The sequence below is a fragment of the Apium graveolens genome, chromosome 9 (genome assembly GCF_009905375.1).
Source record: "Apium graveolens cultivar Ventura chromosome 9, ASM990537v1, whole genome shotgun sequence".
Classification (NCBI taxonomy): domain Eukaryota; kingdom Viridiplantae; phylum Streptophyta; class Magnoliopsida; order Apiales; family Apiaceae; genus Apium; species Apium graveolens.
This window is the reverse complement of record NC_133655.1, coordinates 83356935-83364285: the sequence shown is the minus strand read 5'-3', so window position 1 is coordinate 83364285 and position 7351 is coordinate 83356935. Positions and strand designations below refer to the sequence as shown.

Here is a 7351-nt window from a genome sequence, read left to right as displayed (position 1 = left end):
CCTGATATTATCTCCTGATAAATATCTTCTGATAACTTAAGTTCTGACAACTTAAGTTCTGATATCTTAAGTCCTGACTTCAGTATAAGTACCGATTTCCAGTTAAGTCCTGATTTGTCCTGTTAGTTAAGATCTGAAAACTAAACACAAATCATCATTAGACATGACATCATAAATATATCTAACAAGCCTCTTAGGAAAATGAGGTGGAGGATAGACCTGTTTCTCCCCTATATTATCCTCAAGAGGAGTGTGTTCCACAGTTTTGTTCCTTATTTCCACTTATGTTTCCTTCTGCACATCCTCTTCAACCACAACTTCAGATTTTGGAACTTGAGATTTTTCGAGGTTTGCAACCTTCCCATACCTCAATATAATTTCCTTGACCTGCTTCTTAACTTCCCTCTTTCCTGGAACTTCTGTGTCACTAGGGAGTGTACCAGGTTGTCGATTTAGTAAGGCATTATCAGTCTTCCCAATTTGATTCTCCAAGGTCTTAATAGAAACCGCTTGGCTCTTGTACATGAGCCTCAACTCCCCCAGTTCAGATTTTTCATTAGATAGACTTGTACTTCCATGCGGTAGTTGTTGAAGTTGGAGTTATTGACTTGGTGCATATTGCGGTTGTTGAAAACCAGGAGGGTTGAATTGCTTTATTGCATATTATTGATAAGGTTGTTGCACCGCATTCTGATTGTTGCTCCAGCTAAAGTTAGGATGCTTGCGGTTGTTGGGATGATATGTGGCTGGAACTAGTTGTTGCAACCTCTAAAAGTTGCTCACAAACTGAGCTGATTCACTAGATATAGCACTCTGCTCCATCTCATACGCACCAGCACAAAGCTTACAAACACTTGTGATCTGATTAACTCCATAATTAGCCAAAGAATCCACCTTCATTGTTAAAGCCTTAAGATGAGCCGCTATAGCAGTAGCTGTATCCACCTCTGGAATTCCTGCTACCTTGCCTTTAGGTAGTCTCTGAGTTGGGTTCTGGTATTCATTAGCAGCCATCAGTTCAATAAACTCATAAGTTTTATCGTAACTTTTAGCCCATAAGGCTCTACCTGATGCTGCATCAAGTATGGCTCTAGACTGTGCTCCCAAACTATTATAAAAGCAGTTGATAATTATCCAGTTAGGAATCCCATGATGAGGACACTTCCTAAGCATCTCCTTATAGCGCTCCCAAGCTTCACACAAAGATTCTCCCATTTTCTGAGCAAATTGAGTAAGAGCGTTCCTGATTGCAGTTGTCTTTACCATAGGGAAGAATTTAGTAAGAAACTTCTGAGTAATATCTTCCCAAGTAGTAATAGAGCCTGGTGGTAGAGAATGCAACCAACACTTAGCTTTATCCCTTAGAGAGAATGGGAAAAGCCTTAGCTTTATAGCATTTTCAGAAATATTGTTAAATTTAAAAGTGTCGCAGATCTCGATGAAGTCTCTAATGTGCATGTTGGGATCTTCCGTTGGAGAACCCCCAAACTGGACTGAGTTTTACACCATATGAATCGTGCTAGATTTGATTTCAAAAGTATTAGCCGCGATGGCTGGTCTGATAATGCTAGACTGAATATCATTGATCTTCGACTGAGAATAATCCATCAAAACTTTCAGATTCGCTACTGGTTCTCCCATTGCAATAATAGCTTCTTCTTCAAATTTCTCAACTTCTTCAAAAACCTCTTCAACTACTTCGACTTCTCCATCCGCTTTATCCAGTGTTCTCTTGCGAGATCGAGAACGCGTTAGCATAAACGCTCTTTAGAGTACCTGAAACACAAACAAGCAAACAAGTAAGTAAAATATCCGAGTCAATGAACTTTAACGACCATTGATGTCAAGCACATAAACTAAAAATTAACATCGAGTCCCTGACAGCGGCACCAAAAACTTGTTAGGGCGAAAATACGCTCTAAAATTACACGCAAGTATATGCGTTCGCAAGTAATATAGAATACTTTCTAGTTCATTCCCACATAGACTCTTTTTGGTTAACTTAAGATTATGCACCAATGCAACAATGATATGGCTATCGCTCAATGCTAAGACAATAATAAGTTGAGATGATTATAAGTCAGATTAAACCAACATGCAATTAACTAAGAATAAAGTGATTAAATTAACTAAATGAGACAAATATGGGATTCTAACTTCATTAAATACTTCATTTAAAGTCATTATTCTTAACCTTAGCATGCAATGGTGATGAAAACTAATCAGATAACACGAAACTAGTAAACCTTAACTTTCGTTGTACGAATACCCTACTACCAGACATCCACAAAAGAGATAGAAGCTGAATAGACCCCAATTATGTTGAGACATTATATGTCTATAGAATTTGACAACATAAAGGTTTAATTCACAAGTTATCTATCGTGATTATATAGGGCAAGTAAGATGGTTAAAGTTACCTATGAATCATGCATAATAAATACATGAACCCATGCTAGCATGGCAAGTTCTAAATCTCTATATTCACTGTCGCTTCAATAGAGATTAACACGCTATCTTATATGTTCGTGATGCACATAAGACGAATAAGCACAACCAATATTAGAATATCATACAATCACCACACACTTAGGTATCAAAATAATTAACTATAGAATTCCATAAGTAAATCCGTTAAAACCCCACGATAATGATTAGTTCATAACCGAGCTCATCGTCACCATGGGTTCCGATGAAAGCATGGAAAATAAAATAGGATAAACTAGGTCTGAAATAACTGAATGATAATAGTGAAGTACGTTAAAAAAAGTATTAGGTTCAAACAATAAAAAAAACAAGCATCCAAGATTACAATTTAAGCAAAGAATCATAAGTAAAAACAAGCTCTTCTTCTCCTTCATTGAATTTGTGCTATTAGGTCTTCTTCTTGCTCTCTCCTTGCTCTCCGTTATGAAAAACGTCTTTTAAAAGTCCTTAAATACCAGCCCAAAGAGACCAGAAGTCCAGTAGATCAATATTCTACTGGAATCAGGATTCTGAAAAATCGACCTAGCGCGGTCGCCCCCAAGTACAGCGCGACCGCTCCCACGTGTAGCACGACCGCCCTGAGCTTCTGGAAATAACTGGATTTTCTTGCTTTCTTTTCCTTCTCTTGCTGGTTTCGTGTACGTAGTCGACCGAGGCTCCATCCTAACACTCTTCTAAGCTTAAATCATGAAATATCCAGCTCTTCTTTCGAATATGCCCTGAAATGCAAAACACTACGAAAATACATCAAAAACACAAATAACTTGAGTACAAAACACTAATTCGAGCCTTTACGAAGCGTTCTAAGTGGATATAAATGCCATTTATCAATTTTGGTTGTGACTCCATATTTATTGGAGCCACATCAATCTGAATTTGAGAGGGTGCTATAACTGAGTCTTTGACTGCAGTTTGCATAGTGTGTGCACCCTGTGTATCCCCAGTGTGTTTAGATTTCTTCTTTCTTGTGTAAGTTAGAGGTTAGTTTATGTCCTTAACCCTTTTGGCTTGTGCTCTTGGCTGAGAGCTTTGTTCAATAGTCACATCCTTTTGGGAGGATGTAACTAGTAATGAGCTTGATTCCTTATTAATCACTACAGTTTATTGGGAAACTGTAGTATAGCTAGACTGGGTTACACACACCTCTCTCTCCTTATTCTTAGGGCTTTTTTGATGTTCACCCTGTCCCCCACCAGCCTCACTTCCCTTCACACTCCCCTCTATAATTTTGGTAGTTTTTGAAACTAGTCCCTTTTGAGAGGAACTAGAGTGGGGTCTTTGAGACTTGGATTTAGAAACTTTTGTTTTAGTGGCTTGGGTAGGCATCTGTTGGGTCAAACTCACAGATGCCATAACCACACTTGTCTGCAAAGAAGTTTTTGGTAGAGAAGTAGTAGAGATAATGGAACTTACCTCACTTACCTGAGGCCCCTCCATTATTGGCAAGTATATTAGAGGAACCTCACTGAGATTATTTGCCCATTTCAAATTAGCAATAACTCTCCTCTCTTGTACCCAATAATCTAACTTGTTTGTTGGGTTCTCAATAGCAAGATCTTAAGAAACATGGTTAGACAACTTCATAAAGAATCTAGCATAATAGATGTTTTTGTTTCTTTTCTTAATATCTCCTAATTTATAACCTAACTCATACAAGACAGACTCACTAAAATTATGATACTTATCACTAAGTAGCATATAGAGCATGTTAACAAGTGAGTAAGTCACAACATCAAAATTGCTTATTTTTCCAGAAAAGACTTTAATGAAAGAATCACAGATAAAACTCCACTCCTTTCTAAGGCCTTTCCTCCTAACCTCACCAAGCTTTGCAGGGTCAAGAGAATATCCCATAGAAATAAGCATAGAACTTACATTTGTGTCTGTGTATGGAACTAGTGTATTATTCTCAGGAAATTGAAAACAGGCTCGAATTACATCACTATTTATGCAGAAATCATTACCTGTCAGAGTGAAGGTAATAGTTTTCTCCTTTGAGTTGTACACTGTTGTGGTCCATATCTCTTCCACAACTTCACAGTAGATTACTGGTGATGCCAACATAGCATAGCTCAATTTGCAACCTTAAATAAAGCCCATTATCTTGTTATAGGCCTTAGAAGTAGTGATACTCTTGTTGAAAAGTGCTATAAAATTGTTCTTTTCATATATGAAACAAGTTTGAGACATGATCTTTACAACATGTGCCATTGAAGTGATGAAAGCAGTTACAGAAAAAGGTTTTGAGTTTTAGAGACGAAGAGAGAGAGTGGAAATTGCTTGAGAAAGATAGAAGTAAAAATGAAAATAAAATAGTCTTTTATACTTTCTCAGAAATAAACGGTTAAAAAATGAAAAGTAAAATAAAGTAACCAATGAAATTTTCCCAAAATAGTCGTTTAAAAATGAATAAACTATAGAAATTCTAAAGATTATCCATCGAGATATACTTACAGGCTGTAAGTAAATTCAACGGATGATAAATAGAATTAACGGCTATGATGAAAGAATTCGACGAATGAAGATTAAACAGATATCCGTCGAGATAAAAAGTACCCAGAATAATATTTGATTTTTCAATAGATAATAAAATTCAACGGATATTCATTTTCGACGGATAATGAACATCCGTTGAGATGTAAATTTTGACTTGGACAAAATTTCATCTTTGACAAGAAACATCAAATTTTATTCTGGTTGCATTTCAAATTGCTTAGACATTAAAATAAATTAGGAGTAATTAAGCATACCTAAGTCACTTACCAACCTAGTAAAGGTGGATTCATCAAGTGGCTTGGTAAAGATGTCTGCAAGTTGCTTCTCACTTAGGACAAAGTGAAGTTCCACAGTACCATTCATGACATGTTCCCTAATGAAATGATACTTGATATCAATGTGCTTTGTCCTTGAATGCTCACAGGGTTTTCAGTTATGGAAATGGCACTTGTGTTGTCACAGAAAATTGGAATCATGTCTACATATAGGCCATAGTCCAATAATTGATTTTTCATCCATAATATATGTGCATAACAACTACCAGCAGCAATATATTCAGCCTCAGTTGTATAGGTAGAGACTGAATTTTGTTTCTTACTAAACCATGGCACTAGCTTATTTCCTAGAAATTGAAAGGTTTTTGTAGTACTTTTTCTATCAATTTTACAACCTGCATAATCTGAATATGAATAACAAGTTAGATCAAAACCAGAATCTCTAGAATACCAAATGCCAAGTTTTGGTGTTCCTTTGAGACATCTGAAAATTCTCTTAATAGCTACTAAATGAGATTCTCTAGGATCAGCTTGAAATCTAGCACAAAGACAAGTAGCAAACTTTATATCTGGCCTACTAGCTGTCAAGTATAAAAGTGAGCCAACCATGCCTCTATAACTTGAAATGTCCACAGACTTTTCAGTAGTGTTCAATTCAAGGTTGGTGGCAGTGGCCATGGGAGTTTTTGTAGATGTGCAATACATTAAGTCAAACTTCCTTAAAAGATCATAAATATATTTGGTTTGACTAATGAATATTCCATCACTAACTTACTTAACTTGTAAACCAAGAAAGTAAGTTAATTCTCACATCATGCTCATTTCATACTTTGCATCAATTTGGCAAACTTTTTGCAAAGTTTCTCATCAATAGAGCCAAATATAATATCATCTACATAAATCTGAACAAGTATATCAGAGCCATTAACATTTCTAAAGAAGAGAGTTTTATTAACAATACCTCTTATGAAATGATTTTCTAAGAGAAATTTTGACAGAGTGTCATACCAGACTCTAGGTGCTTGCTTCAAACCATAAAGTGCTTTCAAAAGATAGTAGACATAGACTTCCTCCTCCAAATCTCCATTCAGAAAGGCACTTTTGACATCCATTTGATAGAATTTGAAATTGGCATGGGCTGCATAGGCTAGAAAGATTATGTTTACTTCAAGTATTACAACAGGAGAAAATGTTTCATCAAAATCTATTCCTTCTTCCTGACAATAGCCCTTAGCAACCAATCTAGCTTTATTCTTTGCTACTATGTCATTTTTATCCATCTTGTTTCTGAATACCCATTTGGTGTCAATAGGATTTTTGCCTTTAGGTTTGGGTACCAGCTTCCAAACTTTATTCCTTTTAAATTGGTTTAGCTCTTTCTGTATAGCTAAAACCTAATCAGGATCCAACAAAGCTTCATCTACCTTTTAGGCTCTTCCTAAGACAAGAAGCTGTTATAGAGACATTCTTCTTGAGTTGCTTTCCTAGTTTGCACTCTTGAAGATGCATCACGAATAATTATCTCTAGTCCATTTTCTTTGTTATGATAGATTAGCTCTAGATGAAGAGGCCTCATAATTATCTTGATGTATGAATGAATTTTGATTAGAAGAAACTCCCCATGAGTTTGTGGATCTTTGACTTGAAGTAGGGGTCCTTTCTGAGTGTGATCTGTATTGACTTTCAACTCCTATTGATGGCTCAATGTATGTTGATCTTTACCTCTCGATGGATGATGCAGATTATCTCTCGATAGATGATGCACTTTGTTTCTCGACGAATATTGAATTATGTGCTTCATTTGTTATATATTTTTTTTGCATTTTCCTTCGATAGTATTTCTTGATCACTTTCGTCATCACTGTCATCATAAATTATCTCAACATTGTCAAATTTGAGGCTATTATGGAAACCTTTATCTTGCAGCCCTTCAATCTTCTTATCATCAAATACAACATGTACTGATTCCATAACAATGTTGGTTCTAAGATTGTAGACTCTGTATGCTTTTCCAACTGCATACCCAACAAAAATACCATCATCTGCTTTGGAATCAAACTTTCTAGGTTGCTCAGTTTAATTCTTTAGAATAT

At 36.0% G+C, this 7351-nt stretch overlaps 1 non-coding gene across 1 annotated transcript; it reads left to right on the top strand.

The window, feature by feature from the left end:
* Positions 1 to 1144: 1144 nt before the first annotated feature.
* LOC141688434 (small nucleolar RNA R71) lies at positions 1145 to 1251 on the top strand. The gene has a single exon (XR_012561876.1). It is a non-coding gene; the product is annotated as a small nucleolar RNA R71 (small nucleolar RNA).
* The last annotated feature ends 6100 nt before the right edge of the window (positions 1252 to 7351 follow it).